Source organism: Canis aureus, chromosome 30, assembly GCF_053574225.1.
Source record: "Canis aureus isolate CA01 chromosome 30, VMU_Caureus_v.1.0, whole genome shotgun sequence".
Taxonomy (NCBI): Eukaryota; Metazoa; Chordata; class Mammalia; order Carnivora; family Canidae; genus Canis; species Canis aureus.
Window position 1 is genome coordinate 17,759,297 of NC_135640.1, and position 26,775 is coordinate 17,786,071.

Below are 26,775 nucleotides of genomic sequence, written 5' to 3' on the forward strand. Positions count from 1 at the left end.
AGTAAGGTAGGAATTGCCATGATGTGTTTGGTCTTTCTCAATTACCCTGTAGGCCACTTGGGGTCTAATCTGGGGGGCGGAGGGCTATTCTACTCTTTTAGATCCAAGGAGGTACTATTGAAAAACAAGTTTTTAGGAGGTACCATGTTGCATGATTGACTGAATTTAAAATATTTCAGAGGGTAGACTTAAAAAAAATTATAAGTAATTATAACCTACAGAAACAGAGACCCAAGACTGAGATCTTATCTTAAATAGTATAACTTTCCGTGTTCAATTTTAGGAGAACATATAATATTTGTGGAAATATTGCCTCTTCTTATATTCTTAAAAAAAAAAAACCCTTTTATTGCAATTTACAAGATAGTTGAGTGCCAATTACCAATGACATTTTCTTTTTAAAATTTTTTGCTGCCTTCAGCTAAATTGAAGTCCTCATTGTTGTTTATCCTCTCTTTATTGGCTCTCTTTTCATTAGAATGTAAGCATTGTGAACCGAAAAACAATTGTAGATGATCAAAGAATGTTTGTTGAAGTAATCATGCTGACTCAGTACTAGCGGTGTCCCCAGGAAACAGAATGTCGCTGTATCGTCTCCATTCTTATTTTATGCTCACCAAAGGGTTTTAAAGGATGAAGCCATCCCAAATCCGTGGTAGTGCCTTCTCATCAACATTCACGTTTAACATTACAGTTTATGGAATAGGATTGGTCTTTACAATCACACAGTTTTAAACATCTGCTCTACATTTATTATTGAATTAGCATGATGTTCCAGACAATTTGTTGAGTGCAGGGTAGGAGCAATTTCAAATTTGGAATACTACATACAAAGTTAATATTAATTTTTAGAGTCACTTTGTGTCTATCTTAGTTTTGCAGGATTCTGATTACTATCTACCTCTCTTGGTCTCTCCATCTCTGTCTCATTCTTAGTGGTCCCAAAAGAAACCACATTTTCTCTGCATGGCTTTCTGGCCATACCCATGCTTTAGAATGTTTCTGCAACGGTCCATTACCATACAGCTCAAATACATTGTGCATTTCCGACTTTGTCTTAATAGTATTTTTGTGAAGGATCAACCTAAGACAACTCCATGTTGATATTTTCCAACTGAAACTTTGTATTCAGCTAAATCCATTCTCTATGTTGGCTCATGCTCTTATCTATCTCTCCTTCTATCTTTTATCTTTCATACTTTACTCACCTCCTCCTCTATGATTCTGTTGGCAACTCTTTGGATTCGTAAAATTAGGTTTTAGACTTGGCATGAAACTGAGGTCCACAAAGATTCTAACTGCTCAAGTTAAGAGGAAGTTTAGGGAATATCCTCATGTTATAGAAAATTCAGGATGCCTTAGTAGAGGAGCAAGTCTATCATCTTGTCTTGGAATTTCCAGTTCCTTGTCTTATGTATCCTCTTTCGGTCCATGTTGCCTGGTACACAGGAGGAAGTGAGTGCATGTTGAAATTGCCAAGAATTTTCATGCCGTATTTGAAGATACTTGACACAAGATGAGTTAAACTTCACCTTCCCAAACACAGATGTGCTTATTATACATCCTTTTCAACATGAAGAGGAAGTTTCAATGTTCTAGAACTACATTTTGATAATTTCCTCTTCCCTGAGATTTTTTTGCTCTAGAGGAAAGAATCAGGACCCTATTTTTCTATTTCCCCTTAGACTGCTTCTAGGCAATTAGTATTAACATTAATATTCTCATGACTTGTTTATTAGAAGATGCAAGCTCATTTGCTAAGTAAGATTCTTTTGGAGAATCCCTGATGGTCTCCTACCTGTGGGAATTTGACAAGCCATTTTGGTAGTAGAAATTTAAGAAACACTATGCTAAAAGCATAAGATATATCACAAAATCATACACATAAAAACATACTTAAGAAGGGAAATAGAAATTCTCCATATTGACAAACCTGTTCACTATATTTTCACCAAGGTCTTTTATCATCTCTCTCACCAAATCCAATTTATCTCTGTGGGTTTTTTTGTTTTGTTTTGTTTTCAGTCACAGATGAGTATAATATCAGCTATTTGGCTGTCCACTTGAATTACTCAGTTTAGTATTGAACCAAATTTGTTTCTGACCACTGGGCACAGCAAGCATTCTAAAAGATGGACTTATAACAGATTGAATCAAAACTGTGGGAAAGGGAGGTGGAATTATCTAGCCACATTGATCAATGAGAATAGATGTAAAATAGGAGGGGGTTACTCTACTTTCAACTTGTGGCTTGAGAAAAATAATTCTAGTGTTTTTATTTGTAATTGGAAAAATCTTAGAATATAGACATGCACTTCTTGCCACATTTCCTTTCATGATAAATCTTTCATGTTTTTTTCCAGTTTATAAAGACAAAAGCTCACTATTTTAGGCTGAACTTTAAAAAGGATCTATACCTCTGTCGAGTCTAAGAATTCCAGGCTTCTGCTGTGTTTGGCCAGAAAACTTATTAGATCATTTTACTCGAAAGTGATAAAGTCCTTGAAATTTCACTGTCACAAATTCAAGTTTGTTAAAGACTAGCCAGTAGAAAAAAGCAAACCACCAAGGATATGTGGACACATGTATTTGTTTGCTAGTCAAAAGATTTTTTCTCTGTATAATAAACTGTTTAGGAAATGCTGTTAGAGGCAGCCCCGGTGGTGCAGCAGTTTAGCTCCGCCTTCAGCCCGCGGCATGATCCTGGAGACCCGGGATCGAGTCCCACGTCGGGCTCCCTGCATGGAGCCTGCTTCTCCCTCTGCCTGTGTCTCTGCCTCTCTCTATGTGTGTCTCTAATAAATAAATAAAATATTAAAAAAAAAGGAAATGCTGTTAGTGTTTGGATGACTCTTACAGGTTATAAAATCAAACTAGCCCACATTAATCCTAATAACTATCACCATGTAATTATTGCTTTGAAATTCCAATCAAGTGGAGAGACTCTTCAACTTGATTGAAGCTCCTTCGAATTGGTTGGTGAGAAGCTTCCTTCAAACGTTATGTCCTCCCTTCTTACTACTCATGTTGCTGATCACCATTTACAGGTAAAATAAACCATAGGAATGTTAATAAGGTTCAAAATAGCAAAAACAACTAAAAAACCATAAAACTCCAAAGAACAAACCAGTCACCAGCAAACCAAAGCATTTCGCTGACAGACACAGATGTACATTCTGGTTCTTTTTGATTTTCTGTTTGTCTGTTTTGATTTCAGCAAGTGGCAGCTTACCTAGCAATGATTCAAATGCAGAATAGAATTGGATCATACTATTTGTAATATTGCTTCCAGAGTTAGCAGCTTATTATTTCACAAATATATGATGAAAGTCACCAAAAAAAAACTTTGCTATTTTGCATCCTTCTGAATTTTGGAAAAAGAGACTTTCCTTTCTCTTTCTTTTTAAATCAGCAAAAACTATTCAAAGCCGTCTTATGTGAGCCCTGTACTTCGTACTGAGTGATGCAAAAGACATCACCTCTTACCTTAAGCAGGTTACAATCCTACTAGGTAGAAAGCACCTAGAACCAAAAGGAAAGCTAAGAAATGTAGTCAGTTCTAAGGGCTCCAGAGTGATACAAATGATACCCTCTTCAGAACCTCAGTAAATATTAGGGCTCTTTGCTGTGTGGCTTGGATCAACTGTGGAATCCTTTTTGAAGAGACATGTTTTGAGAATAATTCTGAAAGGAAGAGACAGAAAACCAACAAAGGCAAAAAAATCTCAGCAAACTCTATATGTCTGCCTCCAACCTCAGGACCATGGGAAAACACACATTTTTAGATAGAAAGAGTGGACCCGTGATGATTTGCCCCTGGACATCATAGGAATGATTGATGAGCAAAAAGAAGATTAATAGTCATTATATATTTCTTCTCTGGCTCTATTCAATCATTGATTTGATGATCCAAATCAAACCATGTGTCCAATGAATAATTATCTAGGTATAATATAAAATATTAGGGGCAGTATTGTATTTGTGGATGAGTAGAGACCTGTTTTCACATCTTACACATATCTATGGGAGGTGTCTACCAACACCCTTTTGATCTTTTCTGATGTACTTGTAATGCTATAGACCAAATGGGAGAGAAACACTTATAAAACACCATAAACTTTATGCAACAAACTTTTTAATTTCCCACTTATCCATTCCTAAAATCCTGCTCCTTTCCAATATTCCCCTGTCTCAGTAAATGGCACCAACCTCCCCCAAGTATCTCAAGTGTAAAACCTAAGTGTGATCTTGGGTTTCTCTCTTTTTCTGACACCCACATCCTTTCCATCAGCAAGACCTGCCAACTCTATTTTCAACTCTGTTCTAACATAACCACTTCTCTCTACCTCTAGGGCTACTACCACTCTTTCTTGAGCCACTGTCATCCCTTGTGAAGGCTGTGGAATAGCTTCTAACAGGTATTTCTGTTTCCAGTCTTCTAGAGTTAATTTCCTATACCTAAGTCTAGGTGATTTTTCAAAAAACCTAAATTAGATAAAGCTCTCCGATGGTTTCTCATCATAAAACAACAACCACCACTACCACCACCAACTCCTTACCCTTGCCTACTTGAGCCTGCATTATGAGATCTACCTACATTCTGACTTGATCTCCTACCACTCTTCCACTTGTGCATCCTGTCCTAGTGATGCTGACCTTCATGGAGTTTCTCTAAAATGCTATGATTCTTCTACCTGGGGATACTCTTCCACTCAACCTTCACGTGACTTTCTTCTTACTACACTCTGGCCATTACTAAATAGTATTTCTTCAGAAAGACTTCCTCTAACTTTCCAACCACTGCTTCCAACTCACTATTCTGTATTTCGTTACCCTGATTTGTTTTATGTCATAGTACTTGTTGATACCTGAGCTTATGTATTTGTCTAATTTTTTATTGTCTCTTTCTTTAATGTAAGGCCCTTAAGAGCAAGTAATCTCTCTCTTGCTCATCTCTAGCATCTAGGAAAATGAAGGCCACATAAGAAGTATTCTGCAAGTATTTAGTGAATAAATTTATTAAAGAAAGTGGAACATAGTTTGCAAGACTTCATTTAAAGGAGTGAGAAAGGGATGCCTGGATGGTTCAGTGGTTGAGCGCCTGCCTTCGGCCCAGGGCATGATCCTGGAGTCCTGGGATCGAGTCCCACATCAGGCTCCCTGCTTGGAGCCTGTGCATCTCTTTGTCTATGCCTCTGTCTGTCTCTCTCTCTGTGTTTCTCATGAATAAATAAATAATATCTTAAAAAAAATAAATGAGTGAGAAAATCTTTGTAGCCAGGAAGACTGGATCTAAGTCTAAGTTTAAACACATGCTTGCCATCTGGACTTGGGGAAATTACTAAACACCTGAATTTTCTTTTGGAAAAATGAGAATCATTAGGCTACTTTGTAGATAGAATTAGAGATAATGGACATAATGAATACAAGTGTTGGCCAACAGATAGATAATCACTGATTAATAATAATAATAATAATAATAATAATAATAAACATAAGGGTAATAACAAGTGCCCTGAATTCTAGGCTGGTTTACTTCACCAAAAAAGCATAAAGTGAAAATACCTACCCTTCAATTCATTATCATGGACTTCTATTAGATTCTTAAATACCCACCCTTGGGAAATAGAATAAGAACCATAGTTTAAATAGTTTAAACTTGTATGGGACACAGCAATGAAAAATACACAAGAGAGAACAATCTTACATTGGAAAAGAAATCGATCCAATGACCTAATGTATCTTTTTATTATTTCTAGGTTGAGTGTGTATGTTTAATTCATAGAATTCTTTACTGCTCCTATGTTGGAATACACTTAGATGAAAATTGCACTCCTTTCAGCAAAATTGGATTTAAAAAAACACACCAAGGATTTCAGTATTGAAAAGTTTTTCTATATAACATATTAAAGTTTATTGGCTAGATTAATCCCCCCCTTGTACTTTCTGTGAATTGTAAAATGGTGCTCTTTTCTCTGTGCAGATGACACATGCATACTTGCAAGTGTAATTGGAGTCATACTTATGGTTTGGTAAGCAGAGTATGGGTTGGATTTCAGCTTCACTCATCTCCCTGGCCATTGTCCCTCTTACAGGGCACAGCTCAAACAACCACATGAAGGGATTCTGTAAATATTAGATAATAAATACGGTAAGAGAATAGAATTCTGAATAGAGTGAACTGCATTTAGGTCATGATTCCTGCTCAGTTATGCTTTCCTTCAGTTGGAAATTTGAACAGTATGCAGAATAAAGGAGACATATGATTTCTACATCTAGAATCATGTCATATGTAATTGTGGATCACTGATCCACAATTTTGGATTATTATTAATCAAAAATCTGAAAAGCAGCATGCCTGTCAATATTTTAAAGTTAAAAAATATGTACATTAGTTAGTTGTGGTAAGAAGTTTCGCTAGCGAAGGGAGGAGGTGATTGAGAACTGAGTTTGAGTAATGGTTGCTTCTTCAGTATTCTTGCTAATTCTATTGATCTTTTCTGAGTGCCAATTTCTCTGGGACATTTCAAGGTATAAAAAAAATGTGTATAAACAGAGTCAGGCTTATGAAATTAACACCTGGGAGGGTGTTATCAGGTTACACTCCTATCGATGCCTTCACAATAACGAAGGCAGGTCAGAGAAAAGCCTAAATACTAACAAGTGGATTAGGAAAGTTTCATGTAGAACGTCCTTTAATAGGAGCATTTCAAGGGCAAGACCACTCTGTCATCTTACTATTATATCTTGATTTTGTGCATTAAGGCTGGTCCTTTAAATAACTGAGAGAACACAAAATTTCAGCTGTAATGAAACAACATGAACAAAGGCAGAGATGGAAAAGTGTGAGCCTCTTAAAGGAACAGCAAACAATACAGTTTGGCAGGAGGGCAGGGAACATACGTAGAAAGAAGAGGGTAGGTTGAGGTTTATAAGACTTAAAGGAGCCATGATATATATATACAGATTCCAGAGGAATTTTTTTTAATTTTCTTTTTTAAAGTGATATATTTCCTCTGAAAGCTTTTGCACATGACTAGGTCTATAATTTATAGTGAATAATTTATCTTATATATATAGAATGGACCACTTGAGCCAGGGAAAATAAGGATGGTATATAGGAGGATATTCTTATGTCATACCCCAGAGAAGCAATAAGGACTTAATGTAAGATAAAAGTGAAAATAATGGGGAGGGGGGGCGCACACCTGGGTGGCTCAGGCAGTTAAGCATCTGACTCTGGATTTTGGCTCAGGTCATGATCCCAGGATCAGGAGATAGAGTCCCACATCTGGGTCTGCACTGGCCTTGGAGCCTGCTTAAGATTCTCTCTCTTCCTCTTCCTCTGCCACCCCACCCCCTGCTTTCTCTCTCTCTCTCTCTCTCGTTTTCTCTCTTTCTCTCTCTCTCTCAAAAAAAGTGAAAAGTGATGATAATGAAGACAAAGATTTGGCATGACTTAGAAACTTGACAAAAGCAAAAATGAAGAAGGAAGAGTAAAAGAGGACTCTGATATTTTGTACCTGAGTAAAGAAAAACGGTGTGATTTAAACTAAAAGACATGGTTTAGAACTAAGGGAATTTATAAAATATTTTTTTCTTAAGAACAAGGGCAAGCAGGTTTAGAATGTAAGAAAGTCTGAATTTAGATTTATGGTGGATTCTTAACTCCTTTACAACTTTTTGAGATAATATTACTTCTTGTTTATTCATTAAGCCCCAAGACATTTTATGTAGTCATATATTTATTCATATATTCCTGTTTTACTTTATTTCATATAATTTAATCAGATTTCATTTGCAAATATAAGCGAACTCATGCATTTAATCAAGAGTAAGTAAAGGCATAACACTGAATTACACTCTTTTAGTGCTGATATTTGAATACCTGTCTCTTTTATCTATTTATTTATTTATTTTTAAAATTTTATTTATTTATTCGAGAAACAGAGAGAGAGAGGCAGAGACACAGGCAGAGGGAGAAGCAGGCTCCAGGCAAGGAGCCCAACGTGGGACTCGATCCTGGTCTCCAGGATAATGCCCTGGGCAGAAGGCGGTGCTAAACTGCTGAGCCACCAGGCTGCCCACCTGTCTGTTTTAGATATCTTGGAAATGTACTTCCCTTTTAATTCTCCCCTTGCAGGAATGGTTTACTTTTTAACTTGGTATTTCAAGATAATTTTAGGCCTATAGAAATGTTACAAAATAGTACATGGAGTGTATATAGATCCTTGACCCCAATTCCCCTAATGTTAATATCTTATATAGTTATAATACAATTATTAAAACAGGGAAATTAACATTGGTATTGCAGATTGATTTTAATGCTATTTATTTCTCAGTCATTTTTGTTAAAAAATGAATATAGGACAAAAAATATTATAAACTAGGGCAGCCCGGGTGGCTCAGCGGTTTAGCGCCACCTTCAGCCCAGGATGTGATTCTGGAGACCCAGGATAGAGTCCCACGTCAGGCTCTCTGCATGGAGCCTGCTTCTCCCTCTGCTTGTGTCTCTGCCTCTCTCTGTCTATCTGTCTCTCTCTTTCTGTGTCTCTCATGAATAAACAAAATCTTTTAAAAAATAAAAAACTGTTTATATGCTCTGAGTGTTATTTGAATCTTTTTTTTAAAAGATTTTATTTATTTATTCACGAGAGACACAGAGACAGAGAGAGACAGAGAGAGGCAGAGACACAGGCAGAGGGAGAAGCAGGCTCCATGCAGGGAGCCTGACGTGGGACTCGATCCCGGGTCTCCAGGATCAGGCCCTGGGCTGAAGGTGGCGATAAACCGCTGAGCCACCCAGGCTGCCCTTATTTTAATCTTTTAGCCAATGGGAGCTACTATGATGGACTGTACACTCTTAGCCAGTGATTATGATCACAACCTACTGTAAATGATCTTAGCAGTCTTTCATGGACTCCTTCTATGCTATTTATTTAGAATTCCAAAAAGAATTTTGACATTTTAACTGACATAAATGTTTGCAAATAATAGAAGTTTTTTTGGGGAAAAAAAACAACCAAAAGAAGGAGGGAAGGAAGGAAGGAAGGAAGGAAGGAAGGAAGGAAGGAAGGAAGGAAGGAAGGGAGGAAGGAAGGAAGGAAGGAAGGAAGGAAGGAAGGAAGGAAGCAAAGGGAGGATGGGAGGGAGGGAGGAAGGAAGAAGGAAGAAGGAAGAAGGAAGAAGAAGAAGAAGAAGAAGAAGAAGAAGAAGAAGAAGAAGAAGAAAAGGAAGAAAAAAAGAAGAAAGAAAAAGAAAGAAAGAAAGAAAGAAAGAAAGAAAGAAAGAAAGAAAGAAAGAAGAAAGAAAGAAAGAAAGAAAAAAGAAAGAAATTAAACAGACGAATAAGCTGAGAAAGTAATGCCGGATGTAAAATGTCAAGTTTGGTAGTGGCTGGGAACACCATCAAAAAGATGGTTAGGACAGTGGAAACAGATTAGTGGGCAATTAAGGATTGATGGAAATTCTTTGACATTATTAAGAGCATTATTCATATCCCTGGAGCCTAGAAGGAGTGGCCAACAATCTGCAAGAAAAAAGGAAATGAGATTTACGTCTGGTGAGGATTTTTATAAACTTCAAATAGAAAATTTCTGAGGTGCAGAGTTTTTGGCCTGGCGTCAATCCACTCCAGTTGGACTTCCAGCCCTAGTTCACCTCCCGCCCTTGTTAAATACTCTCATCCACCCAATTACTTAAGCCCAAACCCCATAATTCATACTTGACCTCTCTTTCTATAATTCTCAAAATCTGATTCATCAACAAGTGCTATTATACTTTTCTTCATACATATATTTTTAAACCATTTCATTCTGTTCATCTCAACTGCTATCACCCCAGAGTGTAGCTCTCTCCTCTCTCACCAGAACTATTGTAATAGCACCCCAACTGTTCTCTTGGACTTTATCCTTTAATCTCTTCCCCCATAAAGAAGCCAAGTTTATACTTTTAAATCACAAATCTCATCATGTCACTCCTCTTAAAACTTTACAAGTTCTTTCCATTGCACATGGATTGAAAACTTTCTTTAAAAAAACAAAGGTGGGCAGCCTGGGGGGCTCAGTGGTTTAGTGCCATGTTCAGCCCAGAGTGTGATCCTGGAGACCCAAGATTGAGTCCCATGTCAGGCTCTCTGCTGGAGGGATCCTGCTTTTCCCGCTGCCTGTGTCTCTGCCTCTCTCTCTCTCTCTCTCTGTCTCATGAATAAATAAATAAAATCTTAAAAAATAAAAAAACAAAAGGGGGCACCTGGGTGGCTCAGTGGTTGAGCTCCTGTTTTGGCTCAGGTCATGATCCTCGGGTCCTGGGATGGAATCCCACATGAGGCTCCCTGCATGGAGCCTGCTCCTCCCTCTTCCTATGTCCCTGCCTCTCCCTGTGTCACTCATGAATAAATAAATAAAATCTTTATAAATAAATAAATAAAAGGCCCCAAATGCATCCACACAATGGAATATTATTCAATGCTAAAAAGAAATAAGCTACCAAGTCGTGAAAGGACATGGCAGAAACTTGCATATATATTACTTAGTGGAAGAAGCCAATCTGAAAAGGCTACGTACATAGAGCACTGAAGATTTTTAGGGCAGTGAAAGTTATCTGTATGATGCTATAATGGTGGATACCTGTCATTAGGCATTTGTCCAAAAGCATAGAATGCTCAACAGGAACAATGAACTCTAATGGACTTTGGTTTATAATGATATGTCAAGGTAGGCCCATCAGTTATGAAAAAAAAAAAAAAGGACCATTTTGATGAATAATATTGATAATGAGGGAAACTATGCATCTGTGCGGGCAGGGATATATGGGAAATCTCTATTCCTTCCACTTAATTTTGCTGTGAACCCAAAACTGCTCTAAAATATAGTCTAATTTTTAAAAATAGACCAGCTCTACATTAACTGGCTACTGCCTATCCCTCTAAACTCATCTCTCCTTTTACCCAGAATGGGATCCACTGCAGGTATGGTATCTGTGGCCCAGGAAACAGAAAGAAGAACTTTTACACCTTTTATACCCACCTCAGGCTTGCATTCCTCCTCCAGCATCTTCTTTTTTTTTTTTTTTAAAGATTTTATTTATTTATTCATGATACAGAGAGAGAGAGAGAGAGAGAGAGAGAGAGGCAGATACATAGGCAGAGAAAGAAGCAGGCTTTATGCAGGGAACCCGATTTGGGACTTGATCCTGGAACTCCAGGATCATGTCCTGGGCCAAAGGCAGAACTCAACCACTGAACCACCCAGGTGTCCCTTCCAGCATCTTCTTAAGGGTAGTTTCTACTACATAGTGTCAAAGCTATAGTAGAGATTAGTGAGGGTCCAAGAAATACTCATTTTACTGTTATTGTCTTAAGTGGGCTTCCCATTGTCTAAGCGGTTGTCTAAAGCTCATGGGGTGCTTTTGAATGTACGTCAGAGATCCCTATTGGGAATATTCTACTATGCTTCCTGTGCATTGGATAATAGATTTTCATCTCATAGCTGTGCCATCCTCAGTTCGTCTTTTGAGGTATTTACTCCACTCAACCTCCCTCATGGCATCTACCATCCTTTCAAGTGCTTCTTCTGGCAGTTTCTTTTCATGGTTGGAACTGAACTGCCTTGGTCCACAGGCCATACTCCTTCATGCATTCTTTGCATCTACAAGCTCTGGAAATTCAACCAGATGTCAACCTTGGAGGAAGTTCTCCTTTGATCTGACCCTAAAGCAGCTAGCTCATGAATGTGTAATGTGTAAAGCAGCTAGTAATGAATGTGTCACTTACGTAGTCCCCACAAGAGCGTTTCCATTCTGTCTCCCAACTTTAGCTCTCCAATTGGTCTGAAACTCCATCACTCAAATTGATTGGAGGAGCAGTTACAGTGCTCCCCAAAACAGTCTTTGGAAAATACTCTCATATCTCCTTATTCTGAACCTTTTATAGTTTCACTGGTACCTACAATGAAGTTGCTACTAGGAAGTCTGTCTTGAAACTCACTTTGTGGTCTAATATCCCTTATATACTGTTACCCCAGTAAAACCTTTTCATGTAATGCATTGATATGTACGTAAAGTAGATAAGATCTTATATAAAGTGACAATTTTGACTGTCTGGTTTTAAATTAGATTTTTCACATTGAACATTTAAAGACATTTCAATATATAAAGATTAGTATATATGTCCTATATCAAAATTTTTTTAAAGGAAACCAAAATATTGAATGCATTTATAAAAGCACACTCTCAACATTAAGTAAAAAGTTCTACATGTAAGTGCATTAAGCATTCGTTGAAGCCTAATTTCCTCTTATACCTGGTTAAATATAGATCTTCTGGAAGGAATGATCTGTATATTATTCTTTTAAAAGGTGCAAGATATTTGCTTGGGGAAAACTTCACTAACGAGAAGCCCCAATTAAAAATGTCAACTACAGTACTTTTATGGTAAGTTTAAAGCATGTTACTCTTAGTCATGTGTTTTAATATCTAGAATTTACAGTGCTGTAATTATTTGTCATTAAGGGGCTTAAAAAGTACAATGAAGCTTGTGATTAAACATTTCAGCAGAAACACCTTGTAATTTAGCTTAATAGTTGTGCTTTATTAATTTTCAAAGTTGTGGCCTTGGCCACAGCTTATTAATAATGACTCCAACTGCTTATCCGATCTTTAGAGCTCTTCTCCTTTTGGTTTAGTGAACATATTTTATCTTCCCTAAATAGGTCTAATCAGTTAACTTTTAAAAGTTATTACAAACTTAAAGGATATTTTAATTAACTGTTACTCATAGAGAACAATTACTCATTGTTCAGTAGAGAATAGTATTACATTTACTTGTAACATAAAGTAACCTACATGTGTGTGCTATTCAACTGGTTCAATTGCGAACAAACTGAAAATACCTGATTCAGTGTTTCTAATGCGTAGAGTGATGCCCTTAAACTTTTCAATTAAATACTTAAACACATATAAAATTAAATAAAATCTTATCAGTGAATTATTTTGCCATGTGAGTATACAAACTCAGGGAATATAACTATTCTTGATAGAAAATATTACATATGTTTCCAGAATCATGTACCTTACCCGATAACCAGAGTAACCAAGTTAACACTGGCTTTTAGGAAGCTCCTTGTTTCATTAGCTTCTGGGAACAAAATCCAAAAACAAATATCCCAAGCATGCAGCTTTCAGTTAAGAAAAATGAGGAAGCCTGAATTATTCACCAAATAATGATGTGGGAATTATTATTTGATATTGTTAAGAACTACTGCTTAATGCATTTCATTACAATTGATAGTCTCCAAATCTAGGAAGGTTAAAAAATATGTATTTCAATATCTCATTCCTAAGAGACTCTGCCTCAGGAGTTATCCACTGCCCTGAGAATAAATTCAAACTCTTCTCTATGGCCTTATAAGTCTGTGAGGGATAAGTTTCTTACTCTCCTATCCCAAAGGCCTCAAGTCACTCCTCTCCTGCTCTCTGGTTATGCTCTAGGAGCGATGGTCTACTTTTATTGCTTCTCATATACTTAGTCTTTCTGCGCTGGGTCCCTCACACAACCTATTCTTTCTAGTGGAGAAACTATACATTGTTCTTCCCTTGCCTGGTCATTCTCATTTTTCAAACATCATTTCACATATTGCTTCTGGAGACCTTTCCCCTTGACCTTTTCTGACTATCTTATCTATGTAGGAACTCTTTCTTCTTCTTCCAGCTCTCATTGTTCTCCATCATAACACATAATCCTCTTAAAAAGTTATTTAAAAAAGCAATTGTTTAAAAAATTGTAATTACACACTTAGCACTTGGAATGGTGCTAAATAGGGTTGCAACAAATATGCATTGAATATATCAGTGTCTTCAAAACCTGGGAAAGCACAAAGGCAATAAAAAAATGTTAGTTGAAAGAGTGAATATATCTAAGACCAAAGGACTACTTGACAGAAAACATTGTCAATATCTATTTCACTTTATGAGTAATTTTAGAAATGTCTTTTTGAGAGCAGACTTCTATTAAATGATTCACACCCCCAAAGAACAGTTCCCAATTTATTGCAAGTTTACATTGTTTATAATATTAATCTTTCAAGCTATTATACCTTTTTTTGGTCTCAACCTATGGAAGAATTAATAGTCTTTAGAAATACTATATTTTAAAGTTCATCCAACCTTTTTTAAAGTAAAAAATGGGCTTAGAAGTCTATGATTTTTTCCATTTTTAAAATAGCATTTCAGAATTAAATATACACAACTGAAGAATGTTGACTTCTGATAGCAAAAATTATACTGTATCTCAATTTTATTTTTTATTATTTCTATTTATTTTATTATTTTTTGAAGATTTATTTATTGAAGAATGAGGGAGAGTACACATGAGCAGGGGAGGGGCAGAGGGAGAGGGAGAGAATCTCAAGCAGACTCCCCACCAAGCACAGATCCCAATGGAGGGCTCAGTCTCACCACCCTGAGATCACGACCTGAGTCGAAATTAAGAGTCAGGCATTTAAATGACCAAACCATCCAGGTGCCCCATCAACTATATTTTTTAAATTATTAAATAGAAATTGAGAAGTATGAGCTCCTAGCAATAGATTTGAACTTGAGATTTTGCTTTGAGAAATAATGTTAACTAAGATATATTTTTCCTCAAAACCACAGTGACACATATTTTCTTTGATTAGAGAACAGCATAGCTGATAGGTAGGGTTTCCACCTGCAGTCCAGATCAACAATGAAAGCATATAAAGTATTCATTGCCTCTTAAGACATACTAAGCATATTATAACCATATTTAGTATGGGCCTATAATTTTGTGACACATATTACATATAAAATTTTGACATTTAAAAACTATATTTTACATCATTTATTTTTAGATATTTAGTAATTTAAACTCATTACTTTTACCAAAATGTAATGCATCCAATAGAAAACTAACAGTAGGGGCACCTGGGTGGCTCAGTGATTGAGCTTCTGCCTTCATCTCAGGACATGGTCCCCAGGTCCTGGGATCGAGTCCTGCATCCAGCTCCCAGTGGGGAGCCTGCTTCTCTCTCTGCCTATGTATCTTCTTCTCTCTCCCTGTGTCTCTTCATGAATAAATAACCAAAATCTTTAAAAACATATTTAAAAAAAGAAAACTAATAGTAAATTATATTGATTGGTTTTCTTAAAAATCCCTTTAGTATAAAAGTATTATGTATTGTATCATTTGATAAATGAAAACTGAGCTTCCACAAGCAAATTTAAATGTAAACAGAAAAAAAGTCACATTTTAGTCCTATTATTTTCAAGTGTTAAGTAAAAATAAAAAAATAAAAAAATAAAAAAAAAGTGTTAAGTAAAAATAAAGAAAATAAGGAAATACAGCTAATGATTCTGATCTTCCTTTAGGAAGTCTGGCATTCCAGGCAAACTCAGAATATAAAGGATGAGTCCATTTCTGAATTTTCAGCAAGTTCAGCTGTCCTTTACAAGGATAAATGTTGGAGTTGAATACAAAATTTAAAATTAGGGGCCCCTGGGTGGCTCAGTCGGTTGTGTCCGACTCTTGATTTAGGCTCAGGTCATGCCCTCAGGGTTGTGAAATTGATCCTCACATCAGACTCACTCTGTACTGGGGATGGAGTCTGCTAAAAATTTATTTCCTTCTCTCTCTTTAAAAAAAAAAAAGTAAAGAAAATGTTGAATACTATGATACCATATCAGGGATGCAAATTTAAAGGCTATAGTTTTTAGGAACTCCCTGTGTGTCTTTACAAACATTTAAAAACAACAGGACAATTAAAGTAAAAACCAATAAACGTATAAAGATCAGCACAAAGGTTATTTAGTTCACTTGCCTGGGCTTACACATTAAGGTGATCTCCATCTTCCTTTTAAGTTTTGGCCTACATATTTGAAATGACCTTTTTTCTTTTTCAAGTACTTGTATTACAAATGGTCCAAGCCAAACCTCACTCTGAAATGACTCCATCTGCCCTGGTCCTTCCTGCTGTCTTCTTAGTTGCCACCGGAGGCTTGGTCTACCCATCTTGAACCTCTGCATTCCAAATTTACTCAAAATTCACTGGGGCCCAGAGCATGATTTGTTCAAGCTGTCTGTAAGTGTGGTGCTTGCAGGGTCTGAACAGGGTAGCCTGGCAGGTGGACCAGAAGGCAGGGAAATAGGGTTAGATGCTTTCAGTGGTGAAAGGCATTGAAAACCAGAAAACAAAACTATACAGTAGTCTGTACAAGAGTCTGAAGGCCACTCAAGGCCATCAGAAATTGAGTAATGGAGGTAGAGAAGAATGTCTTCTAGGCGGTGACAGTCTCTCTGGAGACTTTGACTCTGGGTTCATTGGCCTGTGCTTGTTTATGCAAGGAGTATAGCACTAAACACACCCCTTTCTGTTCTGAAACATTTAAGACCCCTTAGAACATATGGGAGTACCCTCATGTCTTGGAGCTTATTTATAGGCTGTGTTTGGGGAGAGTTCAGTCCTAGGAACTACTTCTTGTCACTAAAAAGGGAATTCATTAACAACAGTTACAATACTGAATGGTGACAGGGAAGCATGTTCTCAGATTTGCAGAAAGAATGAAATGTTGACACTAAATTTGAAATATATTTCACTAAGTGGAGGAAACTTTTCCAAACTCCAAAATTTCAAGATCATGCAATTTGCATCCATGACACAGTCTTTTTAATGAAACAACCAAGAGTGAGTTGATTTGAATTTGAATTATCCCTATTATTTGGAAGGGGAGAATGCATTTTGAATAAACATGTATTTTAAAGATTATATCTGAGAGAATTGTAAATCATGCTCTTGAGGACATCCATTTACTATATGTTTGAGGAAATCAGAAGACTATGTAAAATGAAATGTTTAAACCTGACGTGAAAAAAGGAAAATATCCTCATTTATAAAATAAAGAGAAAATAATTCATTCAACTACCACTAGTGTTGGTGTACAGTGGCTTAGCTTGTGCTTTTAAGTAATTTATAAACATGAATATTATCTTAATTTTAGTGTTTAAAAGTAATTGAAGTGATGATTCTATTATGTGTAAAAGGAGTACACAGTGGATGTATTTCTTTTGTTTACTGAGCTATGCTTTGTGCAAGAAAACTCCTAGTAGCAAAAATCTTGGTAATTTTGAGGCATTAGATAAGATTGATAAAAAAAAATGTCAGTTATTGAGAGAAGAGAGGAAGGTGACATTTGAATTTAGGATTTCCTATGCTAATTTCAAGGCAGAATTTTTGGTATGTACAGCCTTTTTCTTAAAATATCAAAATGGCTCTATAATAATGTTTGTTCACATTAGGGACACTATACAGAGAATCCTTCCTTTTAAGGTTTTTATTGTTTAAGAAAAATGATTTTTTTAAAAATGCGACTTTGACAGAAATGGTACTTTTATCTTTGGGTGGATCCTGCATTGCAAAACCAGCTTAGGTATGTTTGCTTTAAGTGACCATGTACACTAATTAGAAAGAAAACAGTTCACCAGGAGCTATATCAAATAGAGCCCTGCAAATGGTATGAGCTTTTTCCAAGGATCCATATTGTCCTTGGACTTGGCTGTTGTATTATACTTTAAATGGAATTGATTGTGTGGTTGTAATGAAAGTAACAGATTGATTTCTATCCAGTGTTACAAAGAGTAAATAGAAAAATGTTCCTGTCTTGACCTGCATTCATAACCAATGGGATTTGCTGGCTTTAGACCCAATCCTTAATAAGAGATAAGATGCAAATGTAATAAAACTGGCTTCTAAGTTTAAGGATCTTTTCAATGCTCATCAAAGATGTTTCTTGTTGAATTTAGATGTGTTTGTATTGATTAGATCACAATCACCTAGGAAATGTTACTTTCTTTAAATGCTATTCATGATTTATCATGTAATTAGCATTCATATATGGCTTTATAAACATATTAAGATTATTGCAGTGGGGGTTATGACACAGTGGTATACATTTTAACTGTCCTTAAAATTGAATTGCCTTTTTTAGTTACTTAAGTAAATGATGATTGTTTAAGTTTGGATCCATTTGACTCTTTTAGGTTAACAAACAGTTTGAGCTGTGGAGTAATTTTTGCATTGCAATATATTAGGAAAGGTGTAACATTAGTATAACGTAGTAGTATTTCTTCTGAAGGATTATTTCTGCTACATATTCATTCAGTATTGTTGTTGTATTATTTATTAAGTTATGAAATACTTGTTTCCTAGAGTGAACTATTAGTTTTTTTTCCTCCATTGTGATCATTGAGAAGATAATCAAACACGAGCACTATCATCAGATTTTTTATTCTAGTATTCAGGATTTTATGAGGCATTTTCCCCTATTCAGCCTTCTGTAAATAAAACTCAAGCCCACAAAACAAGGAATCTAAATATGAAGTACAGTTGGTGACTTACTTTGCTATAAATGAAGGAATGCAAAAAAAAAAAAATCTAACAATTCATTTGTAAGCAACAGTTTCTTCACACATTATGTGACTTTTTTGGGATTTGTTTTATGTTTTGAGTAAAACAGTTTAGTATAATGATGCCTAGATGAGACAAAACAAAACATAACAAAATTAAAAAAAAAACCCAACAACTAACACATTTGACTGCCTATGTTTCTCAGTTGTAGCTTCCAAGAGCCCTCTATTCTCCAGCCCACTTGATACCCTGCAGGTTGTGGCAGACAATTCACAGGAAAGGCTTAGACATCGAGCTTGCACGCTTCTTGACTCCATTTTAAACCTTTTGTTCACACCAGGGTGGCATTTTTTCACACCGCATGTGGCAGTTTTGACTCCTATCCAACTTGTCTTATAAAATCAAAGTCTGTGATTTTTTTTACATTCACAGGGCTGCTTCCTGAACTGCTACTGCTGTTTGTGTCTTTCCTAGTGATTGGTGCAGAAGTTTATAGCAAAATGTGTTTTAGGGAGGGGGAGGAAGAAGAAAGCGATATGAAAAATGTTCTGGCCTAAAACACAGGAAGTAAATTTTAAATAAAACAGATGGACTCTGCAAAGATCGTACATGAAAATCTGATATACTTACCCCTATTTTTATTATTTTTGTGACACTGTTGAACACACATCTTAATTTAAAAATAAATATAATGATATCACTTTCAAGTTACATGATGTTATTTTAAAAAAAACTTGTCATGTAATTGCAAAAGAAATCTCATCCTTAGACTAATATAATGATTTTCCTATAATATTTTATAATATTCAGTGAGTGCTAATGAATTTTGCTTTTATATATGATCATTCAACATATCCCATTGGATTTTAAGTTCAACTATGCATAAAATAAAACCTATTATCTAAAAGATTTATACTGTGAACATTTAAATAATTTCTGTATCAACTTCTTCATTCTTAAAGTTTTCTTCTTTCCTCTCTGTTTAATTAAAAATATTGCTTTAGTCCTCATTAATTGCATTCATATGCTATAATACTAAACACACAGGTTATTTCAAATGATATAAAGCAATAATTTGAAATAAGAGCAGTAGTGGAAAATTTTACCGAATGCAAAAGGTGTGTTCGTTGGCATGTTTTTACAGAGTAAATATTAGCAGGGTTATAAAAACTACAAATCGGAAATCTCTGTAGATGATCTGGCAATAATAAATACATATATTTTTATACTTTCACTTTGAAATTCTTATATTGTTTAAAGACTATTTCTTATATTAGCAAAAACATAAAAGAATATTCTAATAAATTCTCTAATATGTGATTTGCTTCAGTACTTTTTTTGTAGGGAGTATAGGGAAAGCTTTCTATTCCAATTAACAGATAATTATATGATCTATATTTTCTGAAATTTTAGAATAGTTCATTCTTTATTTTTAAGTTACTGTTGTTTTGAACACTAACAATTCAATCACAGTATAAACAGAAATGAAAAATCGGTTAATAGAAGCAAAGGTTTAATGTAAGTAACAAGTATTTGTTAACTGTGTTAACGATTTTAAGAGGAAAGAATCTGATTGCATATTTTATAAAATTTCTATCTACAAAGCCAACTTAAATAGGCAAAATCATTTAGGTTAATATAAGCCATATATTAGACATACAGAAAAGAACTATATTATTGTGTTTTAAATATATATTTACGAAAGAAAAAATATAGATTATGATTTTTATGTCTTCTTCCAGGAAATACCTACATAAATTCATTGTACCTGAATTATTCATTACAATATTTGAAATCTGAAATATATCCATTATATTGAGAAAGACTTCAATTTAGAATTTGGATTTTTTTCACTTTCTGGAATAACAAACCGTGATTGACAAGAACATAGCAGAAAAATAGCACTTTGTTGTAAGTTCTGTAACAGTAGATGTGCTAGCAGAGAGAACAACTGCTTACTTTTCCTTTTACATATAGAACACTACTTCAACTAAAACCCTTATGAAGTATTTGAAAATAAAGCAAAAGGAATTTTTTTTCAGGAATAACAGAATCAAAATTGTTAATGTAAATCAGAATCCATTTAAAACAAATGAAATGCAGTGGAAGTCTGGAATTTTCTTATGATGCATAGATGTTTATCAAGTCCAATTTTTTTGCCCATCTTTTAGTTAATTTAAAATCTGATCTCATTAGAAAGAGAAAGAAAAAAATATTTATATGTGAATACAAGAATTCTTAAAGATCAAATAGAAGCCCTGTCACTGAAAACAAAACAAACAATTGAAAGCAAATGAAATATCCAAATAAACACATACCTACTTAATTGAAGTTTAGTATCAAGCTCTCATATAAAACTAAACAGCATCTGGAAATCGAGCAAACCATTTGAGATTAACACTATGAAAGACAAAAATAATCATTATCTAGAGAAATGTAAATTAAGTTTATGAAATAAAATTTACCTACTTTTGCAGCTCATATGTTTGTTGAAAAAAAGTATGACTTTATTTCATGTGCATGCCAAAGAATGTAGAAATATATTTAACTCATCATTTCTCATTCTCTACTATAGAAAAACCCAACTTTTATTGCTTTAAGTTTCTGATTTCCTGCCCTCCCCACCTACTCCCTCCGCTTCTCCAGATTGTCTTCTGTCCAGCATCTCTTCTATTTGAGGTGAACAAAATAAGACCCCCAAACACACCACACACACACACACACACACACACACACAAAATAACCACCACCCGGCTGAAGAGAAACAGGTTTTCTGTCTTTGGCCGGTCCTTATATGTTAATAAAATCAGCTCAAACATTCTTCCACCAAATTCAGCTTGGAAGTAATCCTCCTCTACTTAAGGCTGGATGAAAAGAGTACTCATTGTGAATTATGTTTCATCTGTCACAATAACCTTCTTTATTCTTCCACGGACCTCCCCTTTGCCTGTGGCAATTAGAGAAAATAGGTATGCCTTGAAGTAGGAGATAGTGGTTTTTTTTTTTTTTTAAACAAAACAAAACAAAACTGGTGACACACAGACAATGCTTGCTAAGCAGTATACTGAAGATAAGCAGATGAGGCGTTTTGAAGTGGCTGATTATTGTTAATGTCAGTTATTGAGGACAAGCAGTGAATTGTCATTGTATTCAAAATGAAAGGTAGACAACATATTTTCATATCACATATTTTCTAATTAAATCATCTCATAAGATACGTATTATAAATCTATGGTATTTGTTTAACATCCCAAATCACAGTAATCAATTTATATGCCTTAAAGTATATTTCAATACCCCAGAAAAACATTTTTTAAACAAATTTTTAAAAGGGGTAAAACAAAGACAATTTTTCCTTTTAACAGATTTTATCAAACATTTTGTTTAACTTAAAAATCAATGTGATTATTTGATTTACTTACTCTTACAAATCACTGAAATTACCTTGAGGCAGTTCAAGTTCACCTTTCTGGAATTAAACCTGTTAAATAATAGACATCATCTAATCATCTTCTTAGAAAGATATCTCAACTTTTTTGGCTTAACAGGGTACATTTACACCACATGTAGTTACGGATAAATTAAGCTAGGAGATCTTAAAAAGCTACAAAAGAAAAGAAAAAAAAAAAAAAACCCATAGTTGCCAGAAAAGAAAATACTCCTTCTAGTAGCAAAAGAAAGTAACTGCAGATGAATTAACTCAAACAGTCGTCATAACTGTTGGATAAAATAAAAGCATATAAATAATTTAAGCTAACAGAAAATTTATAAAGTCTGAAGAAAAAATTCTGGAGACTAAAGGAAAACCTTTTGGCCCACCACACAGGTTGGGCACAAAAGTGCTTGCTAAGCTATCTATTTCACACATGCAACGACAGAAGGTTCGATATTCATTCGATCGATGAGTGAAAAGGCACAATGGCAAAATCAGACAGACTTCTTTTCAAATACAGATCTCCAATGTCCCCTACAGTCTACAGATGCACGGCTGGTGGTGTGGCTCAGACGGAGCAAGGGTTACATCAAGGCTGTTCTCTGGACCGTGCAAACAGTCTAGACCAATGACCTGCAGCATCATGCCCTTTGAAGAAGAGGCAAGTTCGGTCACGATGAAGAAAAATCAAGGCGTACCCCTTTTAACAATAGGGAGCAGCTCGAGGCTGCAAAGAGGTAAGCAGGGGTAAGAAGAAACCGGCATCTGCTTCCATGGTTACAGGCCAACTATGAGAACCTAGCTTTTCAAGGGAGTCTGTTCTCAGGCTCCCTCACGGGGTATGCCATGCATTATAAGCAAAGGCAGGTTGAGCTGAAATCCACATAGTTATTTCAGAGTAAAATGATACGGAGTAGCACATGGCTGGCAGAAAAAAAAGTCACATGACTGTTAAGAACCTGACTTGGGCTATTTCAGAATAGAATTTTTTCCCCCTTTATCTCTGCTTAAATAAAGACAGTAAATTTGTATAAAACAAACAGCGATGGTGAACATGATTTTCATTTCTCAGGTTCTTATGTGAGAAGAGGTCAAGGGTCAAGGTAATACCCACCCCCCGTGGCAGGACCATGTACAGTCTTGTTACTGTAGCTTTATTATGGATATCATTTAGAAATATTTCCCTTTTTTGCCGGACTATGACACTGAATGTATGTTCTTGTGAGTCTCTCTCTCTCTCTGACCTGATTCCTTCTGATTTCCTGCCCTGGATTTCCCCCTGTTTATGTTCATTTCTGTGGTTAGCTCCCATGAGGAGGGGTAGGAGATTTGGTGAGAAACTTCTTTGGCGTGGTGTTACTGTTCTAAGCAAGTGTGTGGTTTCCTCTGGCTTTTGAAATATTCAAAATTCAAATCTACATCAAAACCATTGGCCTCCGACAATAGTTCTGTTTCTGATTCATGCATTTATATTTTATTCTGTGGCTTGCTACATCAGTGAATCTATAAATTCAAATAAAAAAGTTTTTTCCCCTTTCTGTGAGATATTTAGTTATTAAGTTGGATCCTGTGATGTGACATACTAACAGCTGATCTATTTGAATAAAAAGTTGACAGATATAAAAAGAGCAAATTCTGTATTATTGAGGATAGTTCTACTATATTAGCTACACAAAATGCAGATATATGTGTAATTAACATAGATAAGACATCCCTCTAACAATGTACCATAACTAAATATTGGAAGAACTCATGTTTGTTACCTTCGTGATATACAGTTAACTATAGATCTTCCATGCAATCTATCTTTTGAGTAATTTTTGTTTGCAAATATATTGTTAAGAGTTGAAAAAGAAAGGAATGCTCCAAAGATCAAGGGATAAAACACCTTTCCTTAAACTTATTTTTCAGAAGCTTTGTATATTACTAAAAATGAGCACTATATGTCTGGTGGTATGGAGATATTCATTTTAAATACTCACCTTGAAGGAAAATTATGTTGGAGCTTTACAAAGGCAATTAAGTGTTGGTGACCATGATAGCCACAATTTAATGCTCTCAACTGAGAAATCAGAAGATAATGTTTTGTCATGTTCTTCCATACTGATGCCGTGTTTTGAGCTAGGTTCATGGCTAAACATATGCATGAGGTTTTATTTCTTTCAGTGTGTTGAGATACATTAATTTCTATGCATGGATGGTGAGAAAAGCGTTTGGGGTAAAAAAAGTGAACTACTCTGGTGTCACTATTTTACTATAGTAATTCATACACTGTTATAAGTAATGAACATATTATCTAAACAAATGTTCTAGTTTTTTTAAAAAATAATTTACTTACTGCTAAGAGAATTCAACATCAGAGTTTCTTTGATATAACAACAGATCATACTTGCTGGCAAAGGTCAAGTGCCAGTTATTTCTTCAGTGGAAAAATCTACCTGTCAATTCTCCAAAGGAAAACAAAACAATAGCAAATGCACTAAGGTTTACATATTGCATGATAATTTGTAAATAGTAGTTAAAAAATGAGACTATTCCATGAAATCTATTGCAAAATAGATAGCTGGATTTTTTTTTTCCAGTTAACATTTAGCCATTAGCCTTGCTCTTTTGTTTTTCAAAACATACTCAGTTTTATGAATATTTATGTGTGAACATAAATTACTCTAACTTGCTAAATGTGGATATATGTAAACACTTGGAGCCATTGTCATAGAATCAGATTGATAGTTATTAAAACGCTATTATTTTAACACATTAATATGCAGATAGGACACTTCATACTGAGTATTTAGGAGAGAAATGACAGCTTCTTTCCTTAAAAAAAAAAAAAAGATTCTCTATCTCTGAAGTATATAGCTCAGTATTATATACATACTACATGTAGTTTGCAAGAAAAACTCCACTCATATGACAATATGTATTGGATTTAAATATTTCTGAGAATTAAATTTTAGAATAAATAATGCATTTTGCCTTCCTTACTGCAAAATAAAAAAATACTAGATTTTCCTTACCTGAAGGATCATTTAAAATAAGAATAATGAAATTTACTAGTGCTTTGAATATAGTAGATGCTCAATAAAATATCTCTCTAGCACTAATGAAACAATTATCTAAAAATAATCCAGTTTCATAAAACACAGGAAAGAATTTCCTCTACTTACTCATATATTTCTTTTCACCTTTTTTGTTATGATCTATCTATACAAACGAGTACTTTTTGTCAGTAACCTATGATTACGAATGCCTGCTATGTGTCCAGTGAGACTAGAAGTGTATAGCCGGAGCCACATTCCCAAAATGAGATTCTTAAAAGCACTATTATTCTAAAAGATGTTACTTTGCTTTCTGGGACAGAAAAAAAAAAAAAAAGTCCTGGAATCCAATACATATGAGAGAGATGCTATATTAAACAAGGTTAGATGGATTGCTTATATGCAATACTTTCTGGAATGCAATCAAAAAACTAATGCATATATTGTATCCCTAAGAGGGGTATATTTTCCAAAGTTATTTAATTTTTTCATGAATACTTATTGACTTATATGTATGTATATATTTAATCCAACTTCCCCGTAAAATATTTATTAATTTAATATGGCCTAATTTCAGTGATATGCTGATGCTGGCTAAAACCAGCTTGGCTGAGCTAATTGTAATAATTCCTTTCTAAATTTCATCTTAAAGAGATATCTTCCTCTTTGCTTGAAATCAGCTATACCAAGAGTACTTGCACCATAGAAATCTGCAAGTACTGCAAATCAGGGCCTTTTTTTCCTTTTTCTTAGAAGCTGTCATTAAACATCCACAAGCATACTGCTGCCTAATTTCCCCTCTGAATCCATCTTTGTAGGTAAATCATAACTACTAACAGGTCAATAAGTTTAGAAGTGTTCTATTCATCAACCTGTCTAAAATACAAAACTATTTAAATTATGTAGATTAGACAAAAGACAGGACAGCTGTGGAAAATACTGGATGTTCTAAATTTTCCTTAAATATTTAGCTTTTACATCAGGAAGTCAAATAATTTATCTTTCTGACTTTTTTAATTTACCTGAATAAACATCTATGATTATTCCTTTATCTCCTTTCTAACAAAATATTTATTTACTCTGGTACATAATTGTCAATTAATTTTTAAGTGAGTGACAACAGGGTTCTGGAAATCTCCAGACATCTTTTATTTTTTAAAAGACTTTATTTATTTATTCATGAGAGACACAGAGAGAGGCAAAGACATAGGCAGAGGGAGAAGCAGGCTCCCCGTGGGGAGCCCGATGCAAGACTCAGTCCCAGGACCCCAGGATCATGACCTGACCTGAATCGAAGGCAGACGCTCAACCACTGAGCCACCCAGGCGTCCCTCCAGATTTCTTTTAAATGGGTCTCCAACTTCTACTCACTTCATTACCCGTGAATTTTTAAAAAATCAAGATGAGGTATTTTTGAAGTAATTTATACTTTGGAATTGCATCTCATCTAATTTTAGGCATTTTATCAGTAGTATTAGCCCGCTTGACCTCTTGGATGAGATTATTATGAGGAAAGCAAAGATGAAAAATCTAAGTGGAAAAACTGAAATACACACTTTTGACAGACATGGTGCTTAATTACCATTTGATCTTTTACTTACCAAATTACTTTGGGTGGGTTATAGGTAAAATCTCTAAATATCAGTGGATTATAAGAATAAATATTTAGTGAGATAATAAATTTATTTTATAGATAAAATATACATATTTATAATTATATAAATGTAAATTTTATATATTAAAATTATATATTTATATTTATGTATAAATATATATTTGAAATATCTAAAATATATTTTATATTTATATGAACATATAATAAATTCATATAAATATATTTATATAAGTAAATTATAATTATCCATGAATGGGTTATTTCTTGGCC

General features: G+C 34.8%; 2 long non-coding RNA genes across 7 annotated transcripts in view; one reads left to right on the plus strand and one right to left on the minus strand.

Moving 5' to 3' along the window:
* The window catches only part of LOC144301758 (uncharacterized), a 580,647-nt gene that overhangs the window by 70,137 nt on the left and 483,735 nt on the right, over nt 1-26,775 (plus strand). The gene's annotated exons all lie outside the window — the stretch shown is intronic.
* LOC144301596 (uncharacterized) lies at nt 350-21,539 on the minus strand. Its single transcript, XR_013368359.1, has 3 exons — nt 20,889-21,539; nt 20,738-20,787; nt 350-2,795 (listed from the first exon to the last, which is right to left on the minus strand). It is a non-coding gene; the product is annotated as an uncharacterized LOC144301596 (long non-coding RNA).